The sequence below is a fragment of the Dromaius novaehollandiae genome, chromosome 3 (assembly GCF_036370855.1).
Source record: "Dromaius novaehollandiae isolate bDroNov1 chromosome 3, bDroNov1.hap1, whole genome shotgun sequence".
NCBI classification, from domain to species: domain Eukaryota; kingdom Metazoa; phylum Chordata; class Aves; order Casuariiformes; family Dromaiidae; genus Dromaius; species Dromaius novaehollandiae.
The window spans coordinates 36,134,198-36,153,204 of NC_088100.1; the positions used below are offsets into that span (position 1 = coordinate 36,134,198).

Consider the following 19,007-nt stretch of genomic DNA (forward strand, 5'->3'; position numbering starts at 1 on the left):
TTTTTTATTTGTCATTACTTTAATTTACTGCTAAAATTATTGTTCTTTGATCCACAAATTGGATCCTTTCCTCTTTTCTGGCTTATAACCAACCTGATCTTTTAGAAACATTTAACTCAGTCACTCCTTAAGACTTGCCTTGTGTTTCTTTATTACTCTTTTCCTTTCCTCTCCTCTTGTTCATGGAATTTTCTGTTTTTACAGATTAAAGAGTTTGTCATATGCCTATTTTTAGATGATTATCATTAATAAATTAAACTTTTATCAAGGGCCATACTATGGGCCTGGAAGCTGGGAGGATGTGACCTTTTGTGTATGCATGTCACTTTATGTAGCAGTTCCACAGATTCCCTCGTTTCTGAAATGCAGACAGTTATGTTCAGTCTTGTCTGTTGTTGAGATCCACTGGGAGAATTATTTGGGGAACCAAATTCCCTACTAGCAAAACCAGTGGAATTACTCCATTGCAAGATGTGAACAAGTGTTCATGTGGTGTTTCGTAAGCGTGCTTCTTTTTGCATCCTCCCTTAGTATTTCCCTTTCAGCAGAGTAAAGCGCATAGAACCCATACCAGGTTATCATTCCATTGGGGCCATTTGATGACTGATGTGCTGAAAGCACAGTACTTCTGCTGGCTATGAAGAGTTTTCTTCTCTTGGCCCTTATGGGACCTGTCCCTGATGTGGAAAGGGAAATCCACTAATTCAGCATTGCAGAAAGTAAACTTGAAGTGAACGTGCATAAACAAAAGCTTCGCTGCAATAGATGGATTTTAAAAGAATGCTGCTTAATTGAGCTATTTTGTCCTTTAGGTAAGGACAAACAAGCTTCAAACACGGACAAACCAAAACAGAGCCTGACACGAAGAGGAACGTTTAATAGAGATAGCAGCTTGGTATCCAAATCTATGCAGCCTTGTTAGCCAGGGGCCACACATTGTATTGTCAGTTCTGTGTGGCTTTTGCTTCAGAGCTGGCACGGTCTCTGTTTGCTCAGCATCAGCACCTCTGAGCTCTGAGGAACTGAGCATGGTTAAACCATGCCTTTGGTTTAATAAGCTCCAGTTCTGTATTCCACTAGAAAGCAAAATCTTCATTAAAAGGACTGGATTTACAGTGACAAAAAGATGCAAAGTGAACACACACTATGTATTACATAGAGTTACAAATACTGAGATATTTTCTTTGGAAGAAGACAAGAAAAGAATGCATTTATGTACATGGCCAAGATGTAGAGGCATAAATGTTGAAAATTTTGCATTTATCACAGCAACAAAGTAGGGACTTTGTATGAGGAACATGAGTAGGTTTACTGTATAATAGCTTGTATTTAAAATTTATCCATAGCCTTCTGTAACATTCACAGTGATTTACAGGATTCCATTTATATCCTTTTTACAATCTACAGTATTTCCTGTAAGCAATGAAAGTTGACTGAGAACTATTAACACCTATTTATCAGAATGTTACATGCAGAAGTCTTGAGACTTGGACTGTGTATAATGCTTTGGAAGAGTTTTGTAAAGACAAAAATCTTCTCTGCGTTTCAGTATTAAGGAAGGACAAAAGGAGGGCAAATATAGTTGCTATAATATCTCTCTATATAGTATTTTCTCAAGCAATATTCAGAGTCAATATAAACAAGAAAGATGAACTCTTCTCTTCGTTGTTTACCATGAATAGAAGAGTTCATCATGCAAAACACTGCTACTGAGGCATAATAAGAAACGATGGCTGAGATGTATCCAAAAATGGAATTTGATCAGCACAGCCTTTATTACTGGTGGAAATATATGAGAAAGAAAGAAAGAATCTGGGTTGCCAGCCATCTAGAAAGGCATTTTATAAAGGTTAAATATAAAGCCATTAGAAAATACTCTGCACAGTTCTGGCATTAGAGAAAGACCCAGGGAGCCAACAAGGAAAAAAAAAATATATGTGTCACAAAGGAAAAAGTTATGCAAAGTCTGATAAGAAAAGAGATGGCTTTTTCCCCTGAATATCTGAAAGTAGCATTCCAGGCATAGATCTGTAATGTCAGGGAGAGATGAGACTTTCCAAAAAAATACACAGATGCTGAAATCCGTTTCTTTTTTAAATGCCTTGTACAAAGAATAAGTAGTATTACACCTCAGTAAGTCAAACATTACAATTTTATAATATCATATATATAATACAGTATTTGAGTTTGTCTAAATAATATAAATCTGCAGATTAGTTACTGTTACTACTGGATGGTCGATTCACTAACTGCATGAATGTATTCTCTTGCAACATGGTTTATAATCTTCAAGTCAATAACTTCATAGTTAGATCAGCAAAGAGTGGCAAGTGTTTGTGTGTGTGTGTGTGTGCGCGCGCGTGCGTGTGTGCATGCGTATATGCGCACACATGTACTCTTACATATATGCACTTAGTCTCTTCCAGCTATGAATTAATTATCATTCCCAGTTGCAGTTTACCATAATGTCTTACGAAGAATACTTTTCCCGTTACAGAAATCTTCTGTACTTCTCTCTCATGAGGAAATTCAGACTGTGGTGTACTGAAGTCCATTGGAACTATATATTTTGAACTGACTTTTAAAGCTGGTTGGGTCATATCTTCACTTAGCAGAGCACTGTATGTTCTTGAATTTAGCTGGAATTTAGTCTGGTGTTTAGCTGCATGGGATTAACATCAAATTGTGCTTCTGTGAAACATACATGTGACTGTCTGTGAAAGCTGAGTTCAACTTGCTGCCACAGCCTTTCCCTTCATTGTCTAGTGCTTCTCTCAGTTATATCACATAGATTGCAGTATGATAATTATTATTGTGATCTGACATAATCTGTTATAGTATTGTAAGTGTTCTTGTCTTTCTGTGTCTTACCGCGGACAAATTTAATGGATAATTGTATATTAGATTTTATGCCTCTGGTTCACAAAACTCTGTGACTCATGTTCAGCCACAAATACACCAAAATTAAGTCCCTGTACTTTATCATAGATTAAAATGTCACTGTGAACAGTTCTACCATTGTCTCAATTAGATCTTATGAATTTATTCCTGTTGGCCAATTAAATAATTCTGTTTTATGAGAGATTGCATTAAGAACAATTGGCATACATTAATTCAAAATTTTAGAAAGGTATTAACATGAATAAAACTCATGAGGAATGTATCTCCCTGCTGTGGGCTTCATGCTTCTATAATTTAGATGACTTATTATCTCAAAATTCAGGACAAAAGGGCTCAGCTGAAGCCCTTTTAAGCTGATGGAAAGTCTAACCAATTTCAAAATGCTTAGTACCAGTCTAGCTAGTTACCACTAACATTAGCATAGATTCGTAGAAAATCAGAGCAGGGAAGTCCTTTATGGGGTCATTTAGTCATTTAAACAGAATCAGGAACTGTCATTGAGTTCAGTGATGCAAATCTTACCTTAGGAAATATAGTTCTTTGAATGCTGGTGTTGAAAAATTGCTCATTTCAAATATATTTATAGTTTTTCTTGTTCTACAGAAGCACATGTTTAATCATTGTTCATTTTTCCACTTTCCTAGGCTACAGTATGGATGCGATGTTTATCCAGATTCCATTTTTTTTCAGTCAAAATGACTTCCTTCTCTCCAGCCAACTGTAATCTTTCAGCCCAGGGTACCCACAGTAGAGCTTTGGTCCTCAGAGTGCTCCTTTACCACCCAGCTGAATCCCAGTTCATTTTGCTTATGTCTGTGCCCATGTGAGGAACCCTTCCACTTAAGAGATAAGGAGAGGAAGAACGAGTAAAAAAAGGAACTATGCTGACCAGAGGAAAATACAGTTACAAAATAGCAGCTTTGAGTGCTTAGTTTTCCAGTGTAATTTCTTCAAAGAAAGTTTTGTTCTTCCTTGGCTGTTCTGCCTTGGAGATCAAATGTACTGTACTTGCCATTCTGTGTACATAAATTTACCTGCTTCTCAAATGTCATTGCTAGTTCTTGGTACTATCTGGATGAATTTTACTAAGCTTGCTTGTGTATTCTACTCATTTCATTGCTATTCCTTGCTCTGGAAGGCAATTTTCTTGTCCTAGCTTGTGCTGCTTTGGAAGCCGTTGGCTTTATAAAATGAGATTCTGCTGACCTTTTCAGGTGGAAATTTAGTGGGAGTGGAATTTAGGGGAAACTCAAGAGAAATGATTGATTGAGCATTGAGATCATTCTATGGTGAGATGGGATACCCTGTTTAGGTTTGCAAATGTGCATGAAGATCCATGTTCATACTTAATTGAAAAATTTCTCTGGTAAAGAGTTTTTAGTGGCACAGAAACCAGAGACTTTCCCATGGAAAAAGCTTAGCTCATAGTGCAAAAGACATGATGTATGGCAGTGCTGCTTTGCTCTGATGAGATCTTCTACCCAGCATAGGTGGCAGTTTCTCTGCTTGTGTTGGATTTATTGCTAGCCAAGAATCCATCAGAAAGACTGTGCTAGTAGCTGCTAATTGCACCGTGGTTTCAGGTTGTCAGTGCTGCCGTTTTCATGGATTGTGTACACAGAAGTTTCTTCCACCTCATTGTCCAATCTGACTTAGTCTGCTCAGAGTCAAGCCTGCTGAAATGGTTTTTGTGTCCTCTTGCATTAAATTTTAGACCTTTGATTATTTGTAGAAGCTTGGAATGATATGTGATTACTTGCAGGCGTTTGATTTTCTTCAAAGTGGAGGTTCTCCTTTCATATGGGATCTCCTACTCCATCGAAAAGATGTCGACCACCTTTGGTCACCATTTCTTCTAGCAAAATTTTTTACACTTTTGCAGTTTATCCAGCTTATTCTTCATTTTGGTCTACCAAATTGAGTTCATTGATACATGATGTCTTCCCCTAAGCTCTTCAATGTACAGAAAACATTACTCTGGCATTTTCATTTTCCAAATGCTAAATATGTATCTTTTGCTGATACCTCAGAAAAGCTACATACTAATTTACTGATTAGAATTTGTATAGCATTGCAGATATAAAAGTATATTTGTCTTGTGACAAATTTTTTCATTTAGTCATCTATATTTCACACTTTGATTCATATTACTGTTTTTGACATTGTTAGTAACTTCTAAATACAGTCTAATTTGAAGTAGGTGGCTCAATGAAAATACAAGTATACAGAACTAGAGTCTGTTACCTAATCACATTTTGAACTGAACAACAATATGTTCTGGAAAGGACAATGGGCATTTTCGGGCTCTGTGTTTTTTAAAGAAAATATCCAAGTAAGCATTAGTAATACAAAAACACCATTTTCATTAGAGCAATGAGAGGAAGGATTTGGTAGGTTTTGGTTATTTTTTGGTGGGGGGAAGGCTAGGAGCTGTTGCATGTGATGGTTGCCTGGTAACATACCTAGGATTATAGATAGCAGGGTCATTGCTGTAGGTTTATTTCCACAGTAATGCAGAAAAAAAACCTCAGAACCCACCCCAGGAAGCTCTGTTGCTTGGCAAGTTCTGCTTTTTAGTCTTTTGTGAGCAATTTAGTTGTGCGAAGCTTTTAGAAATATATTTTCTAGAAATGCAGGAACGGAGTAGAGCCATGTTAGTCATCGCTTTTGTTGTAGCAATAAGAAAGCCCTCTCTGCCTTTGGGCTTGGATTAGTTTTACTTTCATTTGCCTTGCATGTCAGTTTTCAAAAATACACAACAAGCTTTGGATGCTCCTTTGTATGCTCTTCTGCTTTAATACACATTTGTCGATATTTCTTTTGTAGTATCTTTGGACCTGATTCTACAAGTCTAACTCATATTGAAAGCAAAATGTATATAGTAAGATCACTCAGGTATTCAGTTACTACTTCTCATCACTAAGGGTGGCAGAATTAGGTTCTATGGAAATGTACATGTGCACACTAACATGTGTACTTAAATCTATATTTAGGCATTCAGTTGCTGAAAAAATATTCTTATTTTCACTGAGATTGAGTACTTACAATGAACTTTGCTTGCCATGGGCATTGCTGCTCCTCAGCATACCTTAATTTAAGTAGCATTTAAGAATTTTGATGTCAAAATATGGCTGAAATTTAGGCAGCTGTGCTTGAAATTGTTGGTTAGCAAATATAGTTGTTACTGCCACATTCTTAAGACCACTTTTTTTCCCAAAACATGTCCTATCTTTCTGACAGAAAGTCTTCTCCAGCCAAATTGGGGACAGCTACACAAGTCACTTTGCAAATGATTACTCAAAACTTCCACCTCTTCCCCTGAAGTCTTTTATTTAACTTTCCCAAAGCCTTTTATTCCACTGCCAGGGACCAGGAACTCATACCACATCATATTTTGTCTGTTGTTAAGTTCCTCTTTAAAGCCCTGGCGTAAACAGGAGCTGATAGTGATTGATGGTGAATCACATTGGCCCTTGAGTTTCTTATGCACCAAAATTAATCTTCCTGTTATTTGCATGTATGGACTCAGTCCACAACATAACAGCTATTGATCTGCGCTGAAGAACAGTGCAATGAATCATAAAGGACCCTGTAATAGACTTGGTTGGGGAAATTCTCTTTTGTAACCCCCCTGGAATTTCTTCATAAGGAATAGAAGAATAATCACATCAGACAGTATTACATACTAGTGCAACTTACTCAAATATCCAAAAGGCTCAGTCAACAGAAGAAAGGATTTTTGTTCTATGCACGTCTTACTATTCTGATGTCTCTTTTTTCTGATCTGTCCTTTTGTTCAATAAATGTTTTTGTCTTTCATCATTAGTATTCTTTGACTCCATTGGAAGAATTTAGTTCATCACTAGTTTGCCATATCTGCTAAGCAGTCTTTTAACATCAGGTGTGGAAATGCTGGCTCTTTTGGAAAGGGAAGGAAAAAATGGGAGAACCACTGCTATCAGCTCTTTTTTGGCATCCCACTCCAAACTCTCTTTCTTCCCTGTAAGTGGTGACCTGCATTCTCCTAGAGGAGCGGAAGCTCTTCACATTCACACTGTCCTCACAGAGTAAATCTTGGTCCCTTAATACCTCTCATGTTTGTGCCATGTTTTGTTCTACATGAAGCTGCAGCTTTTCAGGGACAATATTTTCTCAGAATGTTTTAGCCATCTCTACTAACTGGTAAATATCAGAAATCTACCTTCATTCCTTCTATCTTTATAAAAACAAAGCAATTAAACTGTTGCCTCCACCAGGTATCCTCACTTAGTTAGCACAGCTTTTCTGTAGTGAATTTTTTGGCTTTTTCTGGTTTGATTTCTGCTAATGAAAGATCTTCACTTTTTAAATCTTCTTTGCTTCTTTTTTTCTTAGTATCCTTTAAGGTCTCATTTCTAACATTATTTCATAATTAAAATAGGTAGAAGCATCTACTTTCTGTCTTCATCCCTCCCCCCTAAATTTCTCTTGAGTATTCTGACTCTTTTAATTACCCTTCCAGATTTGATTTAGTTTCGTTGTCACTCAAAGTTATTTTGCTTGCCAGCAATTAGAGATAGCGTATTGTACAACAAACTGTTCCAAACACTGGGAGAAACCTCAGGAAAATAGTTTCCATGGTGTTTAGTCAGACTTGCATAACTGTTGCTTAGAGAGGAAAAAAAGACAAGGGTGCTTAACAGCAACAAAACAGAGGGAACTTGATGTTTCGGGTTTCGAATTGCCTGTTCAGTTATACTGGCCAGCACTAGGGTTCATCCTGCCAGCCTGCTTACATGTCGTGCCATCGTATGTGGTATTTTACTGAGATTAATTTATTCAAGGTTCTCAGTCTGAAGGCCAGATGATCATCTGATTTGCTTTCCTTTTTACTTTGACAGTTATGATGAATAAAAGATGCTGATAACATAATTTATGAAGGGATAGATCTTCAGAACTACTTCCTCCAAAGTCCACCTTTCTTTCCTTAGCTTATTACTCACAGGCAGGAGAACTTCACTGTTCCCTGAAGAAATATCCTAGAGCATCTTTGGTATCACTCCAAACCTTCACAGAGTCACACAGAAATCAGAGGCTAGTTACTAGCCATTAGTGAGTGGCAGCTCAGAGAGCCACAGTTGAAACTAGTGAAATGTGTTGGAGCTTCTTAAAATAAGAAATACTATTTATTGCTTGTGCTACTCAAAAGGGCAGGATAATCTGCATTTGTGACAGAATCCCTTATAAAACCATGTAAGAACTGAAAATTTTGTTTTAATTTGGATGAATTTACAACTTAGACATCAAATTGTACCCAGTCAGGGAAAAATTGTGTCTAGAACTTCCCACAGGACCTCCTGACATTTCCCTCAGAAATGAAACTGGCCCTTTCCCTCTCAAAATAATGCTCCTAAATAGAATGGAGCAATATGTTTCTTCTTGCCTTGATTACTAACAAAATCTGACAAATCGAGAGACCTTCCCCACTTTTTCATGGTGGCCCTAAAAGCAAGCCTCACTACCCCAGCACAGGTCTCCAGACCTGTCTCACCACAGGGCACCTACGAGCCCTCAAAAGCAGGCTTTTGAAGTGGGGAGTCTCGAGTCCCGGTGGTGCAGCCTCTACTGTATGGAACACCAGGGCTCGTGCAGCTCCTGAGCCCCCTCCTCTAGGGCTGGAGGCCTGGGACCTTCAGAAGCTGGGGTAAATTCAGCTTGAGGAGCTGAAAGGCTAGGCCTTGTCCCCAGGCTCCTTGCTGCTATGGCAAACAGAAAAGCAAATGTCTCATATACCACTCCTATGAGGCAGTTGGTCTGAGGGACATGAGATGGATAGCCGAGTCCTGTTCTGTCCCACACAAATTGCTGCTTATGGGCACACTTGCCTCTGCCTGTTTTATCACCCTCCCTAAGCAGAGTTCCTCCAGCGGTGCTGTCCAAGTGGTATACAGCCCTGGCGCTCTCTGGGCTCTTCCCCGTGTAGCTATGGCTTTAGCTATTACATTACACTGATTTATCAGTCCCTGTTAACTCCATCCCCTGTAGATACAGTCCTGCATTTCACTGTCAAGCTGGAAAAAAAATCTTTAATGAGTTAAGCCAACTTGTGCCCACAAGTGCTCCATTAATTCTATCAAATCTATTTTGGTCTTACTTATGCCATCCATTCTGCCACATTTTGTGCCAGCTTAAACTAACAAGCTAAATTATTAAGGCTCAGAGCCTTACTCAGATAATATGGACACTTTCTGAGCAGCACAGGACAAAGGTTAGCAGCAGAACCCAGCAGTGGAGAATGAAGCACAGAAGGGATGTAACCATAAAGATGTCTCTAGTTTTCTAGCCAGTCCTGGCATTAATGCAGTTACTACATTTCCCATCACCATCCTCTTCCAAGTTAGTTTTGTAGACTGGGATTGGGGAGGAGAACTGCTCTTCTGGAAGAGAGGAGGGAAAACTTTGTTTTTAACTATTTGAGAATTAAAGCAGGAATAGTAGGAATGGGGAGAGGGAAGGCTGGTAGATTTGTCTGTGAAAAGGAATATGTTTCATTTGGCTTTCCTTGGTGTGCAATAAATTACACTTTGGTAGCAACTTTAGTTTAGAAGGATCCCAAAGCTCATCACAAATGAAGCTGAGTTCATTTTTAGCTGAAGCTTCATTTTCTACTGAAGAATTATACTCTGCCGGGGTCAGAAAGTAAGGACTAAAGCCTGGATTTATTCCTTCGAAACTGAGGAGTTGGGTGTCAAGATCTCATATCCCAGCCCATTTCATTTCCCAAATATGCCTAAAACTGCAAATATGCCTCAATTTGCATTTGGAAGTGAAGCATTTGAATGATTGGGTTGAGTCTTTCACCCATATCTTGTCCATACTATCAACAGAGATTTTCCACTGTTGGTGTGCCTTTCTGGTTCATGATGTTCAGGATGGGGATCCTAACCCCACTTAACTTCCCCAAATGTCTTACATTTGATTGAGTCCACCTGATGCAGGGAATACTGCCATCTATATAAAAAGATGCCATCTCATCCTGACTTTCATGTTAGCTGGGGAGGGAGTAAGCAAAAAGGGATTGAGTGAAATAAGCAATGATTTTTTTTTAATGGGCATTTAAAAATGAGAGCAGGTGTGAGGATAAACTAAACTGGTGTGGGTTGGAAGATATCAGCAGATTTTAGGGAGAAAGCTTAAAAGGGAAAGAGGGCTACTAGAAGGGACAGTCAGTCCATGACCTGTACTTTCCTTGAAGAGCTTGTGAACTGATCAAATTCTCTATGGGATGCTGGCAGGTATATGACCTATGGGCAGGAAATAGTATGTATGTCAATATTAGGAAGATCATGGGGGATACAAAATGTAGCTAAAAAGACACCAGATCAGCTCTCTGTAAATGTGGCAGGGTGCAGCCTTTCACTGGTATCTGTGAGGCTCTGCCACAATACCCCTATGTAGCCTAGGCTTAGTTTCTTTGCCCTTCTCACCTTCTGGCAATTCTCCAAGCAGGCTTGGTAAGTAAGCATCTTTCCAGAATTTAAAAAAAAAAAAAAAAAAAAAAAAAAAAAAAAAAAAGTAAGCCTCTTTCTTTAACATAAAACAGTGGTGAGTTCCCACTCTTCGTGAGTGCCCTCTAGTCAGTTGGCTAGTCACTTGCACCTCGTAACTTCACAAGAATTTGCACCTCCTTTTTCTTTCCCTTGCCTCCACTGTATGCTTCCAGACTTTGCCAAAGGAGAGCTTCAGGGACCTCATCCATCACACCGTGGCTTTGTTCTGGAGTGGAGATTTTCCCATTGTGGTACAGGCATCTGCTGTTATGAAAAGAGGAACAGCTCTGAAGTTTTTGCTGTAGCTAGAAAATTATCTTTGCCTCAGAAGATAAAGGATGAGGATTGGCAGTTTGTCAGTGATAAGGAGAAAAAGGCAGGGGAGGAAGAGGAGGCTGCTTGAGCTAAACAGCCGGATACACTATAAGCCTGTGAAAAAGTGCGTGTAAAATAACAGGCAACAGACTGGTAAGGGAATCCAAAAATCACTTCGATTTGATTGAATTCCCACTAGTTTAAATGCAGTTCTCAGGCTGGAACAAATCACCTGGGATTAACATGTTGCAGAATGGGTGGCAGTAAGGTAATTTCTCAAATTTGGTTAGGAAATTGGCTCTGTAAAAGGTCAGTGACCTCTGTCACTCACAGGGTTGTCTGCAACCTCAGGGGACCTAATGTGGACTCACTGCACTTTCCAACTGACACGGCTTCTGCATGGTGCTTCCTATTACGTGGACACTGATTAAGTGTATTCCAGAAGGAAGAATGCCACCTTCTAAATCAAACAATTCCAATTTCCTTCCGAGCCTGGATTTAATATTTATAGACCCCTGCATTATTTTCCTTTTTTTAAAAAACATATTCCTCCTCCTCCTCCTCCTCCTCCAAAATCTGTGTCAGAAGGGTAAAGGGGAGAAGCATACTTATTCATAAGATTAAATTGGTTTTATCTTCCTCACCACCAGGCCTCATTTGGATAAGACAAGATAGGTTAGGATGTCTCTGTAAAGCACAGAGTTCCGGTTCTCTTTCTTAGTAGAGACTTTTTAATTTCTTCTTAATCTTTCTTATTACTCCCGTCTGCACTCTTAGAGTGTATTTTGAGATAGGCTAACCTGAGGACAGTATTCCTAGCTCAGCAGATTAATCATGTTATATTTACAGAATTATGATCTTTTTCTTTTTATTCTTCATACCAAGTTTTTGAAGCCTAACATTCTACTTGCTTTCTGATTTTCATCGCAGTTGGGCAGTGATTCTTAGCGAGCTGTCATTACTTAATTTAGGACAGCATCCCATTTCACATTAGCATTGAAATTTGTATTGCCACCTCACTACACTGCCTATATCCCAGTGTTAGTCCTTATAGCTTTTCCTGGTTTTGCTTGACCTACACAATTTTGCTATCTTGCTGTTTATTGCCCTCCTCAGAACATTGCTACACATATATAACTGCACAGACCTTGTGAAGATTCTTGCTTTACCTTAACCTGGTTTGGGTTTTTTCATCTCTCAGCCAGTTTGTAGTCCCTGGCAATAAATTGCCTCTTACCTTGATGAATTTCTTTACTGAATTGCCGTACTGAATTTCTTTAGCAGTCCCTTGTGAGGAATTTTGTCAAAGGCAGTTTCAAAATCTAAATAAATTATGTCAATTAATTTTCTTTCCCCTGCAAAATATTTTACTGGTATATTGAAAGAGAGCTAAGTGGATAAGGACACACGAGCTCCCTTTTGGCTTACTCACTCTGACTGAACCGTATGGTCATGAGCTTTTAGAGGAAATCTTATACTTCTAGTTATAATTATCCCCATGACCGATTCACAAAGTACAAATTCAAGAGATTAGAATTTTTCTAATCAAAAGAATGATATTTATCAAGCATTAACAATATATTTGAATAAGAATAAATATTTCAATAGTCAAAAGCTAATACTTTTGATTTATTTTTCAATAGCAAAATAATTTAGGCATTGTAGAAACTTAGTGACATTCAAAGGGTAAGCTTCCCCTCCGCAAGTCATTTGTGCAGTCATTAGAAGGGGAGGCCACATGATGTTATGCTGATCTTTTGGAACAAGATAGCCATATGGGAGATCTCAGCATTACTGGTGTTTTCAATTACAGCAATCTTGTTTGGCAAAAAAGTACTTCTAACAGTTAGGTGAGTTTTTCCTCTCGGTTGTTACATGGGCCTCTCATCTCCATCTATCTGAGAACTTGTTAAAGCATGCTGGCATATATCAAACATTGTATAAAATACTGACTCATTGTGCTTTAGTGTTGATCTGGCATTAATTTGACATATTTGTTCATTAAGACAAACAATTTAATTAATGATTATAAGCCATAAGTTTGCAGAGTCTTGAAGACTAATCGAATGGCTTTTCTGATTAAATAAAAATCAGATTTGTTAAGTAGCAAATGAAAATATTAGATCGCATTTTTCCTCAGTTTTCTTCCAAAATCTTTCATAATTGTTATAAGGGATTACAATTGGCATTATTCCTAATTTAATTGGTCCAAATATGTCATCCCCTTATGCTCATCTCCATAGGTTCCTGCTCTTTTTCTGTCTGATGACCATTTTTTCCCCATTTCAAATTGCCACAGCCTGTAATTACAAAGAGCTCTGTCGCAACCCATTCTAAGCAATGAACAATTTTCTCCACATTATTTCCCTTCCTTGAAAATGGGATAAATAATACTTTCCTAAGCTTTGGAAAGGTTTTGGAGGACCCAGAATGAAACATGCATCTTTCAGCGGGAGATTCAACCCATCCCGAGGCAGGCAACTGAGAGAGAGCATGCATTGCCTTCTGGAAACACTTCTGTCTCCCCATCGACTACCGGAACCGTATGGTTTGTAAACCTGTACCATACATGTATGTGACACAGTGCAGTGCTACACAGAGATGCCTGAGCTTACTCCATAATGCGAGGGGGTTGCATTCATCCTCATGAGGGTCTCACAGAAACCCAGGGTGATATCCTAACGCTAGAAAGCCTGATAGGAAGCTTCTGGCTTTAAAATTATTCAAACGGAATCATGGAGAGAATAAAATTTCTCTAACAATTTAAGGATTTCAAGTTCTTAACTGATTATGCAAGATATTTTTAAATCTGTGGCTTGATTTCCCTGTTATAATAAAGAATTTCTTTCCACTTTAATGTGTAGATTTTCTGTGTGTGTATAAAAGACAACTTAAACTGACTTTTTTTTTACTTTAACAGACTATTGCTCTAAATAAAGATGTAATGTAAGACTTCCAGAGGAAAAACAGATTTCATGATGGAAGGCCCTAAGAAGAAAATCAAGCGAAGAACATTACTTATAAAAAGTTAAGGCTGTTATTCCTGTGCTAAATTTTATTTTCTACATCCACCTCTTGACAGAAAAGGTGCAACAAAAGTGGAACCTTCTCTAATGTACCCTATTCAACATTTTATTTAGAAAAAAATGATTACTGTGTGTGACATACTTGCCTTGTTTTCTCTATAAAGCATAGGCTAGTTGTTTGCTGAAGCTGATACTAGATCTAGTCTAAACATGACTAATGCTTTTAACCAGATGGCTGTACTGATAGCTCTTTTTCAATTCTTTTTTTCAGTATTTTCTTCCTGGGTCTCTTATCTATATTTATCTTTAGGTTTTTAGCACTGTACATTCATTTTATATACTTTTTAATTACTTGGACTTGTTATACAACATTTTCTTCATGAAGGACTCCACAAAACAGTGAAATAATGAAACTGTTACAATTCATGGCCATTTTTTTCATGGTCACACTCTAATCTCTCTTAGTACTCTATTTAAAAGTAATTCTGGTACCTTATCCAACTACTGCTGCATCTTCTGAGATATTCCAAAGAGCTTTATTTTCAGAAGATATGAAAGGTTTGCCCATTCATTGAGCAAGATGTTCACAAAGACCAAGTTCTGTATCTATCACCTACCTGCTTTTAGACATGCAAATCTCACTAGCAGGTGATGAATTTGCAAGAACTGAGGTTATTATTACATAGAAAAAACATAATTTTCCTTTATAATGGGAACCTGTGTGAATGAACAATTGATTTTGCAAGTAATTTTGGTGACTGCACAAATGTTTCCAGTTTGGGATTCTATTCTCCACTCAGGTTTTTAAAATTACTTATTTGAATAATATTATGGAAATACCCTTTCTCTGTAAAATTAAACATGTTGCATGTACAATTTCTGACTAAGGTTATCTATATGTAGCAGTATTGGTTCTTGAATAAGAGTTACAGATAATTGCTAAAGTAATCTACAAAACTAAGAACTATTTTAATATGTCCAACCAATTGTTTCAGCAAAAAACCCACAGCTTTTATTGCAATTAACTATTTGTGTTTAGGTGGCCTGAATTAGGCATAGATCACATTCATCATTGATTCATTACATCTTCCTGGATGTAGCAAGCAGGGAGTCTTTTGGAAAAAAGGGACTTTCTTCTTGTCTTTGAGTCTTTTGTTCAGCCTCCCTTTCTACTTGTAAAATATTGGCACATGGTTTCCTCTCATCACCTCCAAGCTGCCAGTATGATCATCAGTGTATATTTACATTATTTTGCTGGTAATATTTTTTGTCCTGGCTTTAATAAAACTGAAATTGTTTCTCCTTTGGAGGTAACAGCTCTTAAACTTCTGTCTTAATTTGCTGCCATAAAAATGGTACCCTCTAAAAAGTCAAAATGCATCATGCTGATGCAAGCGCTGTTAAACACTTTAAGCAGAGTTTAAATAAAGTCTTTCAACTTCTGAAAGATTTTATTTGAAGAGTTTCTTAGAGAGAGAGAAAAAAAAGCCTCAGAAAGCGGAAAAGCTAATTAATATTGGCAATGGATCCACTCAGAGGAAACATTTCTCTCATATAGTCAAATAAATGATACTTTTGTACTCACTAAGTCAGAAAGCTGACACCTTGCCAAACAGAACAGTTCCGTGGTCCAAATACCACATTCTAAAACTAAATAAAAACAGATTGTGGCACATGTGCTGGACAACTTGTTCTCAGACTGCCTGTAATGTCCCCTTTCCGCAGAGCGTGGTGGGCTCAAGTGATGCTTCCAAAGGGCATGGGAGATGGTCTCCAGTCCCACAGCACCTGGGGTCTTTCAGGCTGAAGATTGAGGCCACACAGGAGAAGAGGGGGAAGATAAGTGGTCTAAGAGTGGGAGAGTTGTGGCAAGAAGGTAGGAGCCTGCAGCCCATGGAGATACTGCTGAAAGCTGCTCCGCAACTCTGCACCCACAGTGGTGGAGGGACACTGCTCTTGGGTTTGGAGGTTGTTTGGCTGGTTGATTTTTAATTTTTGAAAATTCCCAATCTACTCTACATGTCAGTTATAAAAATACTTTCTAGCCCTTAACTTGGGCTAGAAATTTTTACTGCATTCCCAAACAAGAAAACTTTCAAGTTAGTTAATAGTCACTGTATTTTTTTATCCTGGCACTAGGAAGCAGTATGGTTGGGATTGATCTGCTGCTTCTCTCACTGGCTGCTCTCCCCATTTGGATTTAGTCCTAGATCATCCAGGCACTTGGGAGAAATCCCCAAATATCATAACTATGTGTTTTTGACTTACAGAAATTTTTTTTTCTTATTCCTTGTAAATGCATTGCCTTCCTGAAGTATTAAGTAGTGAACATGAGTTTCTGCTTATAGGTATCTAATAGAAACCTTACATTTCAATATTACACTATTATTTTGAATACTGTTCTGTAGCTAGATGAGAGCTACTTCAATTCCTAGAATAACTGTGCTATTTTCAGTCTCTGACTCTCTGTCTCCCTATTGGTGCTTTCTCCATATCTCCTCCTTCACAGTACTTCCTTTCTGTCCTGCTAGCTTTGTATGGTCTCTTCCACTTACCACAAACATGACTCTTTAGAACTGAGCAGGGTCATCCAAAAAGGCTCTTTGGTTCTGTGGGAAAGGCATAAATAGTCTTGGGTTATCGTGTTTTATTATTTATTTACATGCAGGCTGAGATCCTAATTCCTTAGTTTGAGCTGATTCAAAGTAAACTAAGAGTCATATTAATTTTGGGCAAGTAGTTGAGATTAACCTATAACTGCTTAACAGAGCTATGTCTGAGATGTTAAATAGCTTCCTAATCTAAGTACAAGAATATATTTTTGCCATCCATTTTTTTGTTTTAGAAAATTTGATTTTTTAAATAAATTTTGATTTATAATGTCAAGTATCTAGGAAATTCTTAGATCAAAAATATTTGTTTATTTCCCTTCATCCTTTTTTAAAAATTGAATGTTGAAATTGCACAATAGTATGTCTTCACTTTTAAGATTCTGTTTTATTTATTTTCTTTGGTTTCCATAATTATAGTGAAATTCTGTAATGTCCTTTAGCACTTTCTGGTTGACAATTCAAAAGCAATTGTACCACTTCTTTATTATGTGTGGTTACTATTTTCTTCAGACATTTAACAGTTTCTAAGAGTCTGCATGACTTGTGTATTACTGTTTACTTTTGGTTAAAAAGTAAATGAGAACATCCCCAAGCATATCCAGTTTCCTCATTCCCACACAGTTACATAGATATATATATCTATATATGTGTGTATGTATACACATCCACACATATATATCCATCTTAAACCCAGAAGAGAGGATTTTGTAATTGCCCCAGGTCCATGTGTGAATATTCTGAAGCTACTGAATACTTTATTTTTACCCTGACATTATGCAAGTTGCTATAAAATATATGGCATTTTCTGTTTTAAGGTCCTAGAACTCTGTAATCTCTATACAATTACATTCTTATTATTTGTAAAAATGTTCTGAATATTATGTTGCCCACAGTAACTCTGCTCAGACTTGGGGAAATTTGGACAAATAATTAAAAAATCTTTTGCCATATTCCTTTGTTTTACTGAGTTGACGGTTTGACTTTGGATTTTTATGTTATCTTCTGCTTTCAGAACATCAAGTTATGCTAGATTACAATTTATTGTGTATAAAACTACTTTCCTGGAACCTCTGTTACTAAGATCTAAGATTGAAATAATGTATTTTCTCTTTTTCTATAAATAAGACATCTTTCCAATTCTTTCAGATCTATAGATAACATATCTTTCAGAATGTTAAGGTCTGGAAATTATTCTAAAGCATAAATTGCCTTTCAGCAGCCAGGCACCTCAGTTAAAATAATATCTATCTGTAATGTGACTAGCTTGTAATAACTAGGTTCCTTGTTTAGCCTGACTGGAAAGGCTAGACATAACCAATGAAAAGCACAGGAACCAAGGATCAGTTTGAGGATGTGACCTTGTGCCTTGATCTTAAAAATGTTGGATGTTTCTCTAGATAAGTTGTATGTTATGTTTCCTGAAACCCTAAACATTTGGTTTAACAGCTGCCTTGGAATAAGCATCCAGTAAACAATGCTTCCACCTCAATCCACTTATTTTTATTTTGAAGATGGCGAGAGCTATGCAGATATGGAATGAATACCAGAAAACAGTAAAACAAATAAACAGCTAGACAGGAAATAGCAGACTAGTTGTCACACCACTCAGATGGCTTATCCTGTTTTGATAGCAACTCCTAACTGCTGCATGTATCTAATTTAAATGCAGAATAATTATCAGCAGAACTATCCTATGTATTATTAGTTAAGAACTGCTTTCACAGTTTTAAAAGAAAACTCCTTCATATGCCTTATTCCAAAGAAGTAGCTATAGTTCTATTGGAAACAAGTTCTTTTCTGTACCTTTTCTAATCTAATGCTAAGAATTTTAATATACTTAATCTTCACTTGATTTGTTCATCTACTTGATTTTTAAAACAGTGATTACACATTTGATCTCTGGGATGGGTTTTCTCTTGTATTTTTATAAACTTGCAATCCTGTGTGCTGAAAGTTTATCGGAAGTCATCTTAGTTAGGATTGTATTCAATTATATGGCTGTTGTGTCTTACCTTCCCTATTTGTGTAAGGTGATTTCATCTGGAATGTTATTCAGCTTGTCCACTATCATGCAAAACAGTATTTCCAAATAACTTGCTTCCTCTCTTATCTATAATTTGCTTTCTCCTGGCTCTTTCTTACCACTTCAAAATTTCCCTTTTTGAATTCCCACTGTCTGACTCTCTCTCCAGCATACAAACAGAACAACTTGGATATCTAAGTATTTTGAAGCTTCTCAGATTGCTGTTAGTAGTTTTCTTTCTTCTGAGCTCAGCTTCCCCCTACCTCCCCCTTTTCCCATCACTTTAGCAATCCTCTTTCCTTTGGGTGTCTTGCAGAGCAAGCATCCTGTGAGTAATGCGGTGCTTTGTTGGTTCTCTAATGCTGCTTCTCTTATCCTATTTCTTCACCCTGGAAGACTTCCAATTATACAGTTCTGCCTCTAACAGTGTGGTTGTCACGATATGTGAAGAGTAGAGAAGCTACTTTTTAGCTCTTCACATTTTTAAACAAGGCTATCTTTGAGGTACTTCTTTGTAGACTTTTAAAACACAGCAAAACTCTTTTCCAAGCTCTGGAAATCATTGTACAAAAGCAGAGATCACACAAGTCTCTGTACCACA

The 19,007-nt window shown here is 37.4% G+C and overlaps 2 long non-coding RNA genes across 3 annotated transcripts in view; both read left to right on the forward strand.

Moving 5' to 3' along the window:
* Positions 1–19,007, forward strand: part of LOC112995838 (uncharacterized) — a 54,274-nt gene that overhangs the window by 9,284 nt on the left and 25,983 nt on the right. The window lies entirely within an intron of this gene.
* On the forward strand, positions 10,426–17,333 carry LOC112995837 (uncharacterized). The gene is made up of 2 exons (XR_003262260.2): positions 10,426–13,293; positions 13,666–17,333. It is a non-coding gene; the product is annotated as an uncharacterized LOC112995837 (long non-coding RNA).